The 17,861-nt window shown below is 46.1% G+C and overlaps 1 long non-coding RNA gene across 1 annotated transcript in view; it reads left to right on the top strand.

Moving 5' to 3' along the window:
• The window catches only part of LOC148754789 (uncharacterized), a 65,867-nt gene that overhangs the window by 33,213 nt on the left and 14,793 nt on the right, over window positions 1-17,861 (top strand). Inside the window, exon 2 of the long non-coding RNA XR_016019548.1 lies at window positions 8,312-8,399. This is a non-coding gene — a long non-coding RNA (uncharacterized LOC148754789). The remainder of the gene's footprint in view (window positions 1-8,311; window positions 8,400-17,861) is intronic.

Here is a 17,861-nt window from a genome sequence, read left to right as displayed (position 1 = left end):
AAATTGGATGTTGCAGTTTTACACACTGTGCCATTCAAGGGTTAGGTGTAAGTCCCTTCCACTTGAATCTAGATGTACTTGTGACTGCTTTGACAAGAACTTTGGCAGAAGTGACCCTATGTGATTCCAAAGGTAGGCCATAAAAAGAAAAGCCATGTAGCTTCTACCTTGTTCACTGGAGACTTGGTTCTTTGATTAAAAGTCCCCACTGAGCTCAGACTTCTAGCCGTGTCCACCCATGAGCCTGACATGTGAGTGAAGCCATCTCAGACCATTCATACCAGTCCATTAGCCAGCTGAATGCCTCTGAGTAACAGTGGTTGATGCCATGTGGGACTGAATTGCTAAGCCAAGCCCAGCCTGAATTCCTGACCCTCACAAATCATGAGATATAATAAAATGGTTGTTTTAAAGCACTAAATTTTGGGATGGTTTGATATGCAGCAATAGGTAACTAGAATACTAGACATAACTAGATGAAATTTTGCTGGTAACTTTTGATAAATTTAGGCTGATTTCATGTGATTTACTCCATCGACCTGCTCCTGACCGTGCTAATCTCATGTTGCTTAAAAGTTGGATCAAGTTACCTCTTGACTGAGCCAAAACTTCACCTGGGTTCGCAGAAAACTCCCTGAGCCACAAGTCTTCCAAACTTCTCAACTCTGGTATAGTTGTTGGTATATCCAGTTGGTATATCCAGTTGTTGGTATTCCCAACTCTGGGATAGTTGTTGGTATATCCAGCCATATACTTGGCTTATTCCAACACAATGGCTTACATTCTACCTTAATCCAAGTGATCTGCAAAAATTGTCATGAATGGAAATGTGGCTTTAAAAACCATTTTCTATGGATCTGGATAAACAATATAGAGACAACATTCTCTCCGCATCTCCACATACAGAAAGGGTACCTTCCAGTTTCTTGGCTTTCACCTACCCTCACATGTGGAGTACTGGATTTCCATGTGGATGCTTTTCTCCTGTGTAACCATCATTTCTGTCCTTATTTCACATGGAGAGCTGGGACTGAGCCAATTTAAAATGAATAGTCAATGAGAACTAAATGAGACCGTCATCAGCCTATTTTTCAGCCTTAATTTGGGGAAAGTTCCCAGTTTCCTGAGTGGGATGAGTGCAGGAGTAGGAGTGGGCTGTTTGCAAGATCGCACGACTTTTCTCAGTATGCTAACAGGGCAGGGTGAACTTGGAGTCAGAAGGATGTAGGCCTGGGCACTACCGCACACTTGCTAGGTGCCTTAGATATTTAATCTCTTTGAGTCTTAGTTTTCTCACTAGTCAACATGATGCCATTTTAGCCAATTTCACAAATACGAGGCTGCCTTAGTTTGGGTTTGGACAGAAGCAGGCCTTTAAACAAGGATGTGAGTGCAAATGATCTATTTGGGAAGGGGAAGGAGCACAGGTAGAGGCATGGGCAGTAATATAAGGAAGGGAAGGCAACTAGGAAAGGGTTCATTATCAAGCTAGTTACCTCTGTGGGCAACTGCAGCTTAGTCCCAACAGAGACACTCTTGGAAAGTTGTGAAATGCAGGCCTCAAAAATTATCCTCCCTAAAGGGAGCTGGGGTATTTAAATACTAACTCCTCTCCATTATTGGTGGAAGGCTGCTGCCTAGAGAGAGCTAATTTCCTGGTTCATCTGGACTGCTCCTGCTTCTGGAAAAAGCCCTCAGGCTCAGAGATGTCCATACAGGTAGTTGGAAGTTTTCTGGAGCACACCAAAAGGATGAGATTGAGGGTCACAGGCCGTGCTCTGATAACCTCTCTGTCAGAGAAGATTGAACAAGATACGTCCAAAAAGCTGGGATACAGCAGGCACTCCAACCAATGCCACTTTATTTCTCTTATTCCCTGTCTTAATTGCCTCAGCCCACAGTGACCTCTGCCTTCTCTTGTCCTTACTGAATACCCAGGTCATTTGGTACCTTATATGTACTGCTGTATCCACTAATAGTTTGTCCCGAGATAAGTAGTGAATGCATCAAGGTTCAGCTTTTCCCACAGTATCCAGCTTAGCAAGAAATGTATGGTAGATGCTCAGTGGTAAATACCAGTCAGACAACATGGGCCAAACAACCCTGGTTTAAAATGGAATGTGGTTTGTACAGGTCTGCTTCCATCAAAATCCAAAAATGGAAACCCAAATATGGAAAAGTGAGTTGACCTATATAAAGTATTGTACTAGTATAAGGAGCAATTAATTATCCCGCTGATTGTTCCTCTTTTATTTGTGATCATGAAGTGAAAGACCGCAATAATACTGTGAGGCTATAGTGACTCTCAAAGTGAAGAAGAAAGAAGACTACATTCAGGTAAAACAGTTTTCCCATCTCCCTTTTACTGTCCTCAGTTATTGGGAAACAAATGAATCCTGTTATCTCTGCTTGGTTTGTGTAGTATTTACTATTTAGACATTGGTATTGGCCATGCAGTGTCTAGGTTATGGGGGCAATGAGTGATTTATGGCAGGCCCTCTCTCTTGTGTTACATGTATTAATTCTTATCATAACTCTATGAAGGAGATTCTGTTATTTCCATTTTATAGATGAGGAAATTAGACACAACCTGCCCAAGCTCACACAGCCGTTGGATGGCAGAGCCAGGGTTTAACCAGATTGTCTGCTTCAGTGGCCATAATAATTAATGCACCCAACACTATTTCTAAATTAACTATAGAGCACCATGGTGTTTGTGTCTTCAGTCATTTTTTTCCCCCTCCCAGCACCAGTGTTCCATGAAGGAAATTCTTGTATATGGTCACTTGGATTGGTACTGATGAATCTAATATTATTGTTTTCTGTGTCCTTTCTCCTATATTGCTAATATGCCCGTTGTGATCAGAAGTTCACCAGAATGCTTAGCAGGATGCAGATTGATTTCCCAGTGTCATATTTGCTGTGAAGAGTCAGATTCTTGGGGAGCAGTGGATGTGGTGAGAGAGTCAGAGCCTGGATGGGGAGTCAGGAGGCATGAGTTCCTACGCAGCTGGAAAGTCACTGAGGGGTGAGATGGTTTGAACAGTAAGGTGCCTAACTGTCACAGTTTCCCCAGGACTGAGGAGTTTCTTGGGACATGGGACATTTAATGCTAAAGATAGGGTAGTCCTGGAAAAATTCAGATGATTGGTCTCCCTAATTCATATGCCAAAGTATTAAATAAAGATGTCGTTTTTAACCAGAAAACAAGAAGAAAGAGCTCTGTAGATTTTCAAAGTGCTAAGAAGAAAGCTTCTAGATGTATCTCAAAAGTCAAGTTTCTGAGACTTAAGAAAGTTGCAGTGGAAGGAAATTTGAGGCAGAAGACCCAGATTCCTATTTATGAACTTTATACTGTGCAATTTAGGAAATTATTCTACCTTCTCTGAACCTCAGTTTGCTCACCTGAGAAATGGAGGTGATAGCCCGTTCTGTCTTACTCATAAAGGTTGTGCTGCCATCAAGCGACATAATGGAATTGGAATGTTTATTCATTTGTAGACCCTCACCACATTCCTACAGGATGACCAAGAGCTGCAGTGAACAGTATCATGGAACACAGTAAGTTCAGGTCATCTTGAGGAATAAGTGAGAGGACAGCCTCCCCCTTCATGAGGAAATATAGCTCCACACACAACTCTAATACCATGTAGAAAACCATAGAATCCTGTGAAATGATTAACCAATCACGGTTCAGCCAGTACCTGAGAATGCATCAATTCTTTCAAGGGCTCCAAGATTCGAGATTTGTTTCCACAAACTCAGAGGAAAGCATACATTGATCAAAATGAAATATCCAAGTCATTAGAACTCGTATCCCAAGACACTGTAATGACCTGCTTGGTCTATCTCCCTCTGACATTGCTCCTTTGACCTGGGTCAGCTGCTTGACAGCCAGGACTCTGATGTCACCTGCAGCCCACCTTACTCCTGTCAGAGCCCAGTGGCCCTATTTATTACTTCAGATGCATGCATCAGTTGTGCTTCTTTCGGCTAATGTCTGCTCTGGTCTAGACTCAAATCTAGATTTGGCTCTGGACCCAGCCTTTCCCACCTGTCTTTTCCAGAATCAGAGCTATGGATGTGGGGCCTTGGAGGCTGGGGTCACATGACTTGGGTACCAGTAGATTTCTGTGTATCTGAGTCTCTTCTTTTGGAGGAATCTAGGGATTGGCTGCTAGAGAACATATAGAGAGAAGGTTCAGGAGAAACTTCCCGCGAACCTTGTCCACAGCACAGTATGGGGCTTCCAGACTAGTGGCTCTTAAACTTCATCATGCAGAGCGGCCGCCTAAAGAGCATGTTAAGATGCAGTTTCTGTGCCCTATCCCCAGAGTTTCTGATTCAGTACAGGGCAAGAATCTGGGGTTTTAAATAAGCTCCTGTGTTGCTTCTGATAATTGCACTCTCTGAGTTATACTTTATAGAACTACTGCTGGGAATTGGGACGCTTTAGTTAGAGATATTCAAGCTAAGCTAGAAATATGGATCAAGACCTTTTAGAGACTGGGAATGACATATTTAGAGAATAGGCGTCTTTGGTGCTTTGCCTCAGAGGACTCTTGTTGGTTGAGGTAGTCAGTGTTTAGAATTGAAATGTGTTTGGGATGTTTTTCATTTTCTGACTGGATGTTGGTAAAATGGAAAATTGACCCAAGATCTTGGACACTTTTGCAAACATTAACTCTTCTGTCCTCCTGACGTTTTGGAAAGTGAGACACAGAGATTATTGTACCCATTTTACAAATGGGAAACTCAGCCAAGGCTTAAGGAAAAACAGTATTTGTGCATTAGTTTACTATTTCAGAGCATTTGTACACGTATTCCCTTACTTGACCCTCAGAGGAGACTGTGTGGCAAGTAATGTCATTGTCTCTATTTCAGGGGAGGGAGTCTGGGCTCAGAGAAGTTATGGGGCCTGTGCAAGGTCCCAGAGTGAATAAGTGATGACACCAGTGCCCACTGGCTGCTCTGGCTCCTGACATCACTCTTTTCAATACATCCAACTACCTCTCTATAGAATACAGCAGTGCAATTGACACTGGAACCAAGTGACTCTGATTGCTGGGGAAGCAAATGATTTTTCCAGGCCCATGGACATCTCTGCTCCCAAGATTTAAGATCTACATTGATGGTTTGCTAGATCCACCCATTGCATCACCTCCCAAGCAGGGAAAAATATAAAGGTTTCTTTAGGACTTCCTGGATAACACAAGGACAGATGGCAACTTAATTGAAAAGAAATGGAGGAAAATATAGGAGATAAAAGCGACAGATGGACATGACCTCCCAGCCATATACCTGTCTCCTGTCACAGCTCTTTCTGTGTCTGACACCTCTGTCTTACCTCCTCTGGGACACCCAGGGAGGTGGGGTGGTGAGCACACAGTTGTTGAATTTATGGGACCAATGCAGCCCCTCTTCCCACCTTCCTGATAGGAAGGGGAAGCATGATCCATTTCCTCCTGGGTAAACATTTTCACAGGAAGCATTTATCAAATGTCAGCAGGGGCAGTGGAGGGGTCTGGGATCAGACAGACAGGGTCTGCTTCTCTCCTCCTCTCCTGGGCAAAGGCTGTGGGGTTTCTCCTGCACATTCACACCTTCTCTGTCTCCTGTCCCATCTTCTCTCAACCAGCTGAGGTGAGGGAGCAGAGGACAGATCCTAGAACACCCCAAGTCTATTCTACCCTTTCTAACAAACAGGGTTTCTGTCAGGCTCAGTCACCTATAATGAAGCTGATTGCCTAGGTCCTTCCAGGAGAGATGCTGAGAAGGAAATGTCTGGAAAAACCTCAAGCAAATAAATCTCCATTTCTCTGCATGTGCTGGACTGCTGGTCTTGGACCCTGAAACTATCCCCTCCTACTCTGAGCGGGGGACCTGAGACACATACTTGATTCTTTTCAGGTTGGGGAAGGCTGGCCACGCAGGACCATGGAGTCAGGGGTCTCTCCTGGATTCTCAGACTCCAGCTCCCCTATCCCACTGCAGAGGAAAGGAGTTTTCCCTCACCACTCCTGCTTTTCCTTCATGGTGCCCACATCCTATCAGCTTTTCTTTTATGAGAAGCAGTAGGTAAGCCAGAGGGGTTTGAATCTCAACTCTGCTGGCTATTAATTGTATGACCTTAGGCAAGTTACTTCACCTTCCGGTGCCCAGTTTTCTTATCTAGCATTTGTTTCTTTTTATAAACACTGTCTCTGTCCTAGGCACTGTGCTAGATGCTGGATAAAAATGTTATCTCCTCATAGATTTGTTGTGAGGATTAAATGAGACAATTCGGTAAAACACTCAGCGAATGGTCATATAATAGAATAAGTAAGTACTCAATGACTGTTAGCAAATACAATTCTCACTATTATTATTACCACTCACATTATTTCATCACAGTATTATTATTTATTCTTTGGAGAAGAGTAGAATTTGAAAGGCCTTTCATGCTTCTGACCCCCACCCCATGCTCACCCCTCCCCAAGGCAACACATGGACCCCGCTGGCCCTTTTTACTGGGTAAGGGCTGCTGTCTTCCCAGACTTCTCTGTGGAACCGTGGCCAGTTCACTCATTTACTATATTTCAATCATTTAACAAAAATGCAGTGTGTCCTTTGTGCTGCAAAAGGAATAAGAATGGCACCAGCCATCACACTCAGGAAGGTGGGACGGTGTGGGGGCCAGGTAAATAACCAACTGCAGCTAAACCAAAGAGAAAAAAGTGAGATTCTGGAGGAGCTGGAGAGCAGCACTCCTTCAGCAGAAGAAGAGGTTATTTCCAGTCAGGGGTTTGGAGAAAGGCTTGAAAGCCTTCATGGAAGAGGTGGCAGTAGACCGTGCTTTGAAGAAGTGGGAAGATTTGGGGGGTCCTCTGGAGGTGGGAAGAAGGGACATGCATGAGCTGTGAGGCCCATTGCCAAGGCAAAGGAAACCACTTTAGCCCAAGAATATGAAGGCCTGTGTCTCTGGGCTGTCTGTTTCATTATGCAGACATTTTAAATCTCCCATTGTACTTGTGGGCCATTTTTCACATACATTATGTTGTTTGAATTTCACAAAAACTGAGTGAGTCATACAGAGCAAGAATTATTATGCTCCCCTTCCACGTGAAAAAATTATGACAGGTGAAGGGATTTGAGAAAGTCTAGGAAGGTGGGCAGTAGGAATATGGTCATGGAATTCAGGCCTCTTGGCTCCAAGCCCAGAGCATTTTCTGTGGTATAGTTATTCCCTGCCCCTCCACAATCCATCTCCCCAGGCTGGTAAAGCTGGTCTTTGGAGCCAGAAGACCTTTGAGCTGGTCCCTCGGCTTCAGCTAATGTCCCATCAGCACCTGCCAGGACTCTGCAATCGCGTCCTTGGAGGTCCCCTGCTTCCATCGGATGGCCTCCAATCCATTTTCTATACTCACATCTCCTAAACAGAAAAACCTCTCTAAAAACCTGATCCCACTCTACTCTTGCTTCAAAACCTCCAGGAGCTCTCCTGCCTCTTATTTGACCATCACAAACTCCTTTACTTGTTCTTCTAGGCCCTTCAGAATCCATCCTGCCCCCTTGGGCCTCCCCAGCCTCCTTCCTTGCCAGCCTCTCTTGTGCTTCCTCTGTGTGAGACACTGAATTTCTTATAGTTCCCCAAATGCTCCAAGTTGTCTCCTCATACTTTTGTGCCCATGTGAGCTCTGGAGCCAGACTTCCTGGGTTTAAACCTCAGACCCACCACTTAAATAGCTATGAGATTGAGAAAAAGCTCCTTCACTTTCACTCTGCCTCAGCTTCTGTACCTGTGAAAGGGGGATAACAATTGAACCCGTCTTGTGGTAATGTTTTACAGATTCATTGCTTAATATATGTAATGATTAGCTCAGACTTGGTACATAGTAGATGCTCAATAAATATTGTGGTTGTTCCCATTGCAGTGAATCTGTGCACATTCTCTCAGGTTCCCTTCTCCTGGCCCCCTCTAGGAAGCTTGCCCTCACTGCCTGGGATGGGCACTCCCTCCCTCCTGCCTGCTCCTCTGTGCACCTTTCCCGTGCTCCTCACACTGTAATTACCTGCCTAAATTGGCCTCCTCACCACAGTTGGAGCTCTTTATGGGCAGAGTCTTGTCATTTTTGAGAGTCAAGTCTGTGTCTGAGTCACTGTGGTACTTGCCACGCCCAGCACCACCCTGACACACGGTTGGTACCTCCTAATACGAGTCTGTGGAGGGAGTGAATAGCTCACAGGGCTGACACTGAAGACCTTATTGGTGGCACAGCCACTGATGTGTTAGGTGACTGACCACATATCTCTCTCTACTTTGTTTCCCCAGAAATAAAATGGATGACTGGCCTTGCTGGTCTGACAGGTATCCCAAAGACCACAGCACCTACAGGACCACACAGGCACAACGCTGGAAGGTATGACAAGATTTGGGAATGAAACACTTAGTTAAGGTCCTATCACAGAACGTCAGCATGTTAACCAGAGCAGATTTTCTGGGAGGTCATAAAGCTCCATAACCAGGCCCCTTATTTACTCAGGCGCTTTCCAAGGCGCTGTGCTTCATGTTACACTTGTCATTTTGTATTCTTTTTCTTAAAGGTGCCCCTCCCCAAACTGTACAAGATTCAGGCCCCCCAAATCCAAGTAGCCCCTAAAGTTAATCCTTCTCCCCTATAAGTTTCTTTATCTTCTCTGCCTCTGGGACTCCGAATCAGATGGGAGACCAGGAGCTGACACCTGTCACACTGTGCCCTCTCCTGGCTCCCCCACACTCACCCAGGCCTGAAGGGCAGCTGTGAGAGTTGCCTGTGATGGCAAAATCCATGCAGAACAGCTGCCATTGCCCCACCCATTGTTCCTCCCACAGGGTTTCTTGGGTCCTCAAACCTCCCGTCAGTTTTGGCTGTGAACTCTGCCCCACCCCTCCTTCACATCTCCCCCACCCATCTCCCCCACCCGTCTCCGTTTTGGGCCAGGCTCCTTGAGTGAAGGCCTGCTTGGACTTTGGGCATTCAAGCCTCTCCCAGGGCATGGCCTCCAGTGCCATAAACCACAGCTCTGGTAAACAGCCCCTGCCCCCAACTTGCGCTGCCGGCCTGTGAGGCTGAAAGGACAACCTGCCCCTTGACCAGTGGCCATGTGTGGGAAGGGAGAGGGGCGGTGGGGTGATGTTAGACACATTTAAACCATTTCCTTAGGGAGGAAATGTCATTTTCATAAGTACGCTATTTGAAGGCTGCCTATACACACCCTACAGGATACAGTTGTCAATCCTGGTTGCACTTTTGAATCACTCAGGGAGCTTTAAAATTGTAAACTGGTGCCTCGGTCCCACTCCAGAGATGACTGTTTTCTTAGGTGTGGGTTGCAGCCTGCGTACAAGGCCTTGTTAAAGTTCCCAGAGATTCCATTGTGCAGCCAAGCTTGCGCACGACAACTTTAGGGAACATTCTGTAAACGTGAAGGCAGGTGAAAAGGGAGGGTTTGGAGCAGAGTGAGTTTTAGCCTGAGGGACATAACAATGCTCCATTCCTTTGCCTTCCTGATTTCACTGGAGCGATACACCATTGCCTTTCCCTCCTCCAGCCTATGGGATGGGAAGAGCTGTGTGTGGTGGGTCAGGTTATACTGTCTCAGCTGCTCCCCCACCCCCAGGCGGGTAGCAGTTCTAGGGCAGAAGCAGTGACTTTTAGGGGCACAGAGCCAAGTCGTCTTGGTTTTGGCATGCTCTGGGCCTGAGTCAGAGGTCACGGTCTTGCTGGGAGCTTGAGACAAGAGTTCAGCATTCGCATTCCAGCCGAGCCCCACGCTTGCGCCTCCTCCTAGCTCCTGAGCACAGAGAATTGCAGTAGCATTGTCTTGGCTGTTTATCTCCCAAACTCACTCACCCTGGACTCTGCCTTAACTTCTCCCCAAATCCAGATGGTCACCACATTCTGCACTGCTCCCCAGGCCCCGCGCCCGGGCTCTCCTCATGACCTCCCTTGCTTCTTCTACCGAAAGCCCCTGCATTAGCTTCCGGGCTGCGCTGGACTTCCTGTTTTCTCTCTACACAAGATCCATGTTCCTGTCTTAGTAAGGTTCTCCCTCTCCCCCACCCCCCACAGTTTCCATGTGATCCCAGAGCCAAACCCTCTGTGACCTCCCTTGGCTTAGCGCAGTGATTCTGAAAGTGCCTTCTGAGGACCACCAGCACCAGGATCACTTACCTGGCTCAAAATGCAAGTTATCGGGCCTGGACCCGGACCCACTGAATCACAGCTCTGCCGGGGGGTCCAGTAACCTGTTCTAACAAGCCCTCCAGGTGATTCTGATGTGTGGCCTAGACAATTCAGTCCATACTCCTTTGTGTGGTATTCACAATTCCCACACTCTAGTCCCAGTTTGTCCAATTCTCAACTATTACCTCTCCCGTATCCCTTCCTAAGGTACTCTGCCCACGCTCTTCCCTCCCTTGGAAAGCCTTTTACCGGTTCCAAGTATCTAAATCCATTTTTCCATCAAGATCCAACTCAAACATCATTTCTTTGGACAAATCCCAAGATCCCTCCTACAGGAACATTTTTCCCTTCCCTGGCCTCCATAGCATTGTTTTCTTTCTCTCCTTCCTCCCTTCCCCCACCTGAGTTTTGCGTTTAAAGCGGGACTTCTCTCAGTCATGACTACATACTAGAATCACTCAAGAAACTTCAAAAATATATGTATGTCCAGGCCATACTTCAGAGCAATTACATCAGAATTTCAGGAAGGAACCTGTCATCATATATTTTTAAAGTTCCCCCAGATAACTTTAATGTGCACCTGAGGTTAAGATCCTTTCATCTAAAGCAACCAGAGGGAAAACCATAATGGGAAGAGATATGAATTTAAAGTTAGGAGACCCAACTTCTGCTTAGGGCTCTGTCTCGACTGGCCATTTAACTTTGGGCAAGTCACTCCCCCTCTCTCTAGCTTCTGTCTCCCAAGCTGCCAAACAGGGCATCGTTTTAGATCAACAGCTCTCAAAGGTGACAGATGCCTGTATCTTACCTCTAGAGATTTCCATTTAATCGGTCTGGGGAATGGCCTGGATTCTAATGTGCAGCCAGGGTTGAGAATCACTCTCTTAGATCTTATCAAAGGGCCCATGAAACTGTGTGCAGTGGTTTGCTTTCAGGAGCAAGGATGTCTGCCTCTTCAAATTCTTGGACTTTTCTGCTCTGGGACCTATTAACCGTTTCTTCCCCTGAGGATGAACCCCTACACCTGGGGTCAGTAATGAAGGGCAAGTGAAGTTTCCTTATATGAAAGCAGAGAGCCAGGGATATTTGGAACCTACCGCAGGAGGCTATGTGGGGTGTGTTTGGCTGTTGTGTCTGGAGATGGATCAAGGATCAGATGGACACCGTCACCAGAGCCGTGGCAGAGGGTCCCTGCAGGGGCTTATTCTTCATGAATCTCAAGGCCTTGCCTCATGTTTCTTGGCTCCAAAAACGCTTGTCATGCCAGCATAGACAGAGAAACAAGTTTTCTTCACGGTCAGCTCGGGGTCTTATTTAAAGGCAGGTGTAAAAAGACAACTCAAAAGTAGCAGAAGACAGGTTCACGAAGGGCAGCTGAGGTCTGAAACTGGATGAGAAGTCAGGCTCCAGCCGGGGGAAGGCAAAGTGACCCAGCTGTGAGGGGCAGGGCGGGCGGAGGAAACAGCTTGCTTACTTAGGGGGTGGGGGCAGGGAAGGGAAGTGAATGCTTACATAAGTGCCTCTCTGATGGAGGTGTTACTGTCCCCAGAGACACTGAGCAGCCATCCACAATGAGCCCCTCTGTTTATCTGCACATCGGGCTGTTCCCCTCTGAAGGGAACCCGTCCAAATACAAGGAGCCCGGAGGAAGGCCCCTCCACCTCAGGGCGAGAGAGTGGAAAAGGTGAAGATGGGAGACACTGTCTGAAATCTTTATCCCCTGCCCCTCACCCTCATGTACAATGAGTCTTCTTCTTTCTCTCTGCTATGTTCTTCCACACCCTTCCCCACACTGATTCCACTCCTGAAGACAGGCTGCTTCTGGTTCCTAAGCCTGGCTGCTGCAAGGGAGGGAGGGGCTGTGTTTGGCCAGGAGAGGTGATGCTGGCCGAGGGAGGCCCGAGTTGTTTTGCAGATGAGAAAGCAGTCCTGGGGGTCTGGTGTCTGGACCAGGCTGGACCACGGAGCCAGGACAGAGGTCAGGCTGTCTGTCTGGAGCTTGGAGCATTAGACCATGCTTCCTGATGACTTTACAGTCTAAGCCATTGAGGAAGAATGTGCACATGGAAAAGCAGCTTTGTTTTGACTTCTGACCCTGGCTGGGACCAGTTCTCCTGGCAGGGCAGCCAGGGTGATGTGGGGGTGAGGGGGTGGGGGTGGGAGGGAGGGATGGAGATGTCACAGGGCAGTGGGTGTGACGTGTTGCAACCCCACCCCTCCCTGCTAGGTGTCTGGTGATGGCTGAGGTGGGTAGCTCTCCAGGGTTAACATTCCTGGGGTTGCTCCAGGCAAACTGGAAGATTTTGGACTTGAATGTTGATCAAATAAAGCTGTCTGGTCCCTGGGAGTGAGAGAAGTCATAAAACTCACCCACCCGGGGAGCTCATCATGGGTTTGAAGGAATTGGGTCCTCTTTGCCAGGCTATTGTTTGGTTGCCTTTGAGGTAAATGGATCTAAACAGCCTGACTCCATTTCCTTGGCACAGGCAGGGGTGAGGAGAAGGGAGGGGAGGGAGAGCTGGATGAGGCTTCTGAGGTCTGCTGTACCCACAGCACTCCATGTAAATGGAAAACGGCCAAGGGAGCATTTTCAGACCCTTTAATTGTAAAGTAGTCAGAGGATCCCAAAGTTGGAGGGGGGCTTAAATCCATTTCGTATCTGTCTGCCTCAGATGGCCCTTCCCACTGGTTTCTAGACAAGGAGACTGAGACCCTTGGATGCATGGGGACAGGCTCTCCAGGGAGCTTTCAGCAGTCAGGCCCAAAGCACACTTGCCAATGCTCAGCCCCAGGTATTGTCCTGGGCTCCCTGGATGCTTTCTGCCTCAGGACTCTACTCCAGGCCCTTGGGCCTGCTCATAGTGTCCCTGTACTCTGGGAGGGCTATCCCTGGCTCTGTGATTTTTGGCAAATCTCTTAACCATGCTGTCACTCAATCCAACGCAGCTGGAAAGCCAGGCATGGCCCAGGCTCCTGGGAAACCTGCTGTAGCACCCAACTGTCCTTTCTCTGCCAAATCCTCCACAGCCTTGGAAAGAAGTACTGGTTGGGGACAGTTTGACATGGCTTAGCAACACCCCGATAAAGGGTTGGCCTACGCACCACCCTCCATCCTGCCCCAGAAAATAAACAAACAAACAAAAAAACACACTAGAAATAATGTAAAGAAGTAATGTCCTAAACAGTGAGCCTTCACAAGATCTTCACTGGTTCCTTCCCACACTAATCCACAGCATTTGTTTTAAGAAAAAAACAAAAAAGAGAAAAAGGATTGAAATGAGGCCAGACATGGTGACTGCCTCCAGAGAGAACGGGCCAAGAAGCAAATGCCAACTGCATTAATTAAGACTGCCCACGGAAACCCATTGAAGGACCCACAGTTTAAAGTGTTATTTTTTTCCCCCCAGAACATTTTAGAACTGGCAGACCCCTAAGGCCTAGTCCATCCTATAAAGGGAAAAGGTAGGTTCGGAGAAGGGAGGGATATTGTCCAAGGTCAAGCAGCAGGGTGATAGTAGCACGGTCAAGAGAAACCCCAGCTCTTTTCTGCCTGCCTAGGACTCAGCTCTGTCACATGAGCTGTTTGCACAGGTTTCCAGGTCCAAGGTCCAAGGTCACATCTCTGTGTTGCTCAAGCAGCCACTGATGGCAGCCTGCCAGCTGAAAGCATGGACCAGACCCCTGGCCTGATTCAGGGCTAATAATGAACTCCTTTAATTGGTGGATCACACTACCTTTTGAGCTCCTGTGAGGAGGTTAGGGGAAGTCATATGTTCTGAGATGTGGGTACAATTCTAAGGCGCTTCAAGAGCCACATGACGGGGAGTGAACAAGGAGGAAAGAGGGTTTGTATAGTTAGCTCTGCTACCAGAGGCTCCTTTCAGCATCCCAGAAACACAGTCTTTCAACAATGGAGTTCAGGCTGCTGGTGAGCAGACTCTGGCCGAACACTCCAGGATGGAATTCATGCAAGGGAGAGGCCTGAAAACCTATCTGAGGAAAAGAGCAGAGTTCAGTGAATGCGTAGAGGTGATGAGGCCACTCTGCTAGGTGGTCAGCACGGAAGTGGTTCTAGCAAGGGAGACAGGCGTCACTCAGCTGGGGAGGAGGAGGACACAGGTGCAAGGAGGGAGGCAGGTACAGATTCATCCCTGCCCAACCCAGTATGTGACCAACTCTGTCAGAGCCACAGAGCTTAGAGGCTAAGAATACAGGCTTAGCAAACAGTCCAAATGCCTTCACTCAACTAGCATGAACCTAGGGCAAGTGGCTTAACTCCTCTGAACCTCTTTAGTAGGATGGGGATTAGAATCCCTGCCTCACAGGTCATCGTGAGAATTCAGTACAACAACACGTCAAATGTTTATCACAGGGCCTGGTGTTCAATATAAAATTATTGTTATTTTTTCTTGCAGGGATTATTTCCAGACTTCAAGCTTCTGCTGGTTTATAGAACTAGACTCTTTCTTTTGGCACCCAGGAGAGATACAGCAGAGGGAGGACAGAGGGTATAATGCCTTTTCGTGAGACATCCCCTGTCTGTGTTCCTTTGCACTTCAGCTAGAGTATGTAGGGGCAATAAGCTGAGGAGGCCTCCTAGGTGGCCTGCGACTACATGTTTTCCTATAGAGGCTTTTAAAACACAAAGAGGTGCTTCTTTCTTCTTAGAACATGGGCTGAAGATGAGGCCCCTCCATTCCCCCGCCGTCTTACTCAGGCCATTCTTACCCAAAACTGCCTCTCCTCCTGCGACATTCCTTTCAGGTTCCTCACAGTAGGCCTCGCAGTGTGGGAAGGGGCTCAGACAGGTAAAGTCGGGTCTGGCTCAGGCCTTCCCTGGCTGGACATGACCACGTATCACTTGCCTCTGGGAGCTGCCAGGGGCTCGGTACTCCCTAGCTGGAGCTGGGTGTTCACTGTGGCCTCCCTCTTGCTGAGGGTGTGGGCTTGCTGGGCCTGTGTGATTCCTCTGGGGGATTCCTGGTCCTCATAGGGGCCTGAGAACCCTCCTTCAGCCTTTGGGCTGCTTTACACCCAACGGCTCTGAGTCACACGAGGGTTAGAAAAATGCTACATTTATAGGCAGCCCTGAAGAGGGGCTGACAATCTTCATCAGATCCGGAGGTGGCTCAGGAACCAGAGCAAAGATTTGGGCAGGAATTCCTCAGGTCAAGGTACAGCATTCTTCCTCTCTACCTCCACACGTATCTTGGTTTTGCCTCCAAATAAACTTTGAACAAATGTTTAAAGAAGTGAAGGGAAGGGAACAAGTTATTAATCTTCCTGAGGCAGTCATAGGTCTTGGTATGAACCTTACTCCATGAGTCCTTAAAACAAATACCCTGTGACAGAGACGGCTAGCAGTGAAGGAAATCTTGTTCTCTTCTTCCTGATTATTAGACAGAGTACATTTCCTAGACTCCCTTGCAGCTAAGCATGGCCATGTGACTCAGTTCTAGCCAATGGAATGTGAGCAGGAGTGAAGAGTGCCACTTCCAGGTCTGGCTGATTAAAACATCTCAGATGCACTCCTACATGTTCCTTTCCACTTTGGGCTAAATGAGGATAATGCCTAGGGACCCTTGAAAGCCACACATTGTAATGGCAGTATCCATCCAACCTGAATTCCTGCAGAGCTGAGGGGAAGAGGGCCATTGTGTTGATTCCCTCACTCACCAGCTCAGAACTGATATGTGAACAAGAAATAAACATCTATTGCATTTGAACTGTTATGAATTTTGGGGTTTGTTTGCTAGAGTGATACACTTACACTTGTTCATATAGGAACAAACACTTGAGCTAGAGAGACAGCCTCTAGTCCTTGCAATCTATACATTTTATTCTCCTTATTCATGGTAATTATGTTCTAGAAGATTGTGGTGAACACTGAATTAGCAAATACTGATCTATTGCTCCTAGGAGAAATTCAGGGTTAGCTTCCTGTGAGCCTCTGGTCACAACATTTTTGTTAATCGATCAATACATAACCTTGTTTTACCTGTGTTTCTGTTTAAAGATACTTTAGTACATTTGCTGCAGAAGTGAGCACATAAAGAAACTTTATTTAAATATATTGTTTATGCTGGAGGTATCACACTCCCTGACTTTAGCTTGTACTACAGGGCTACAATAATCAAAACAGCATGGTATTGGCAGAAAAACAGACACATAGACCAATGGAATAGAATTGAGAACCCAGAAATAAACCCACATAAATATGGACAGATAATTTTTGACAAAGAAGCAAAAAATATACAATGGAGAAAAGACAGCCTCTTCAATAAATGGTGCTGGGAGAATTGGATAGCCACATGCAAAAGAATGAAACTGGACTACTATTTGTCACCATGTACCAAAATTAATTCAAAATGGATCAAAGACTTAAGCATAAGACCTGACACAATAAACTGCATAGAAGAAAACATAGGTACTAAACATATGGACCTTGGGTTCAAAGAGCATTTTATGAATTTGACTCCAAAGGCAAAGGAAGTAAAAGCTAAAATAAATGAATGGGACTATATGAAACTTAAAAGCTTCTGCACAGCAAAAGAAACCATCGACAAAATAAAGAGGCAACCAACTGAATGGGAGAAGATTTTTGCAAACAGTGCCTCCGATAAGGGGCTAATATCCAAAATATACAAGGAACTCATGCAACTCAACAACAAAAAAATAAACAACCCAATTGAAAAATGGGCAGACGACCTGAAGAGACATTTCTCCAAAGAGGACATACAAATGGCAAATAGACATATGAAGAAATGCTCAACATCATTAATCATCAGAGAAATGTAAATAAAAACCACAATGAGATATTACCTCACCCCAATCAGAATGGCTATCATCAACAAGACAAATAGTGACAAGTGTTGGAGAGGCTGTAGAGAAAAAGGAACCCTCGTACACTGTTGGTGGGAATGCAGACTGGTGCAGCCGTTATGGAAGGCAGTGTGGAGGTTCTTAAAAAAATTACGAATAGAATTACCATATGATCCAGCAATCCCTCTCCTGGGTATCTACCCAAAAAATATGAAAACATTTATACATAAAGACACGTGTGCTCCAATGTTCATTGCTGCTTTGTTTACGGTGGCCAAGACATGGAAACAACCAAAATGTCCTTCGATAGATGAATGGATAAAGAAGTTGTGGTATATATACACAATGGAATACTATTTGGCGGTACCAATGGGATTTATAGATGATGTAATACAGAATTGTAGACCTGAAATCTATGTAATTTTACTAATAATTGTCACCCCAATAAGTAAAAAAATACATATATAGTTGATTCTTTAACAATTCTTTAACAATGAACTCACAGCCAACAGCACTATAATTTATGCCTGAATGAAACTTGTTTAACACATGTATTGTTTGCTCCATATGGCACACTCAGCCTTCTTGCACTAGCTGTCCACTAGTTGTCCACTAGAACACTGGACAACGCTCTAGCATCACACTTGGGATCTTTTAAAACAGTGAAATCACTTTTTAAAAGCACAAAAATGCAAAAAAAAAAAAAGGACACTAAATAAATTGTGAAAAGGACGTTTTACAGTATGAGAACTGAAACAAGAAGACACAGGGTGGACCTCAGCTGGGAATGTGTGCATCAAGGGACTAAAATTTTTCATAATTACAAATGAATGC

The sequence above is a fragment of the Rhinolophus sinicus genome, chromosome 17, assembly GCF_057876585.1.
Source record: "Rhinolophus sinicus isolate RSI-liver-muscle chromosome 17, RSI-T2T, whole genome shotgun sequence".
Lineage (NCBI taxonomy): Eukaryota > Metazoa > Chordata > Mammalia > Chiroptera > Rhinolophidae > Rhinolophus > Rhinolophus sinicus.
Note: the sequence above shows the minus strand (reverse complement) of the source record. Positions and strands in the feature narration are given on the sequence as shown.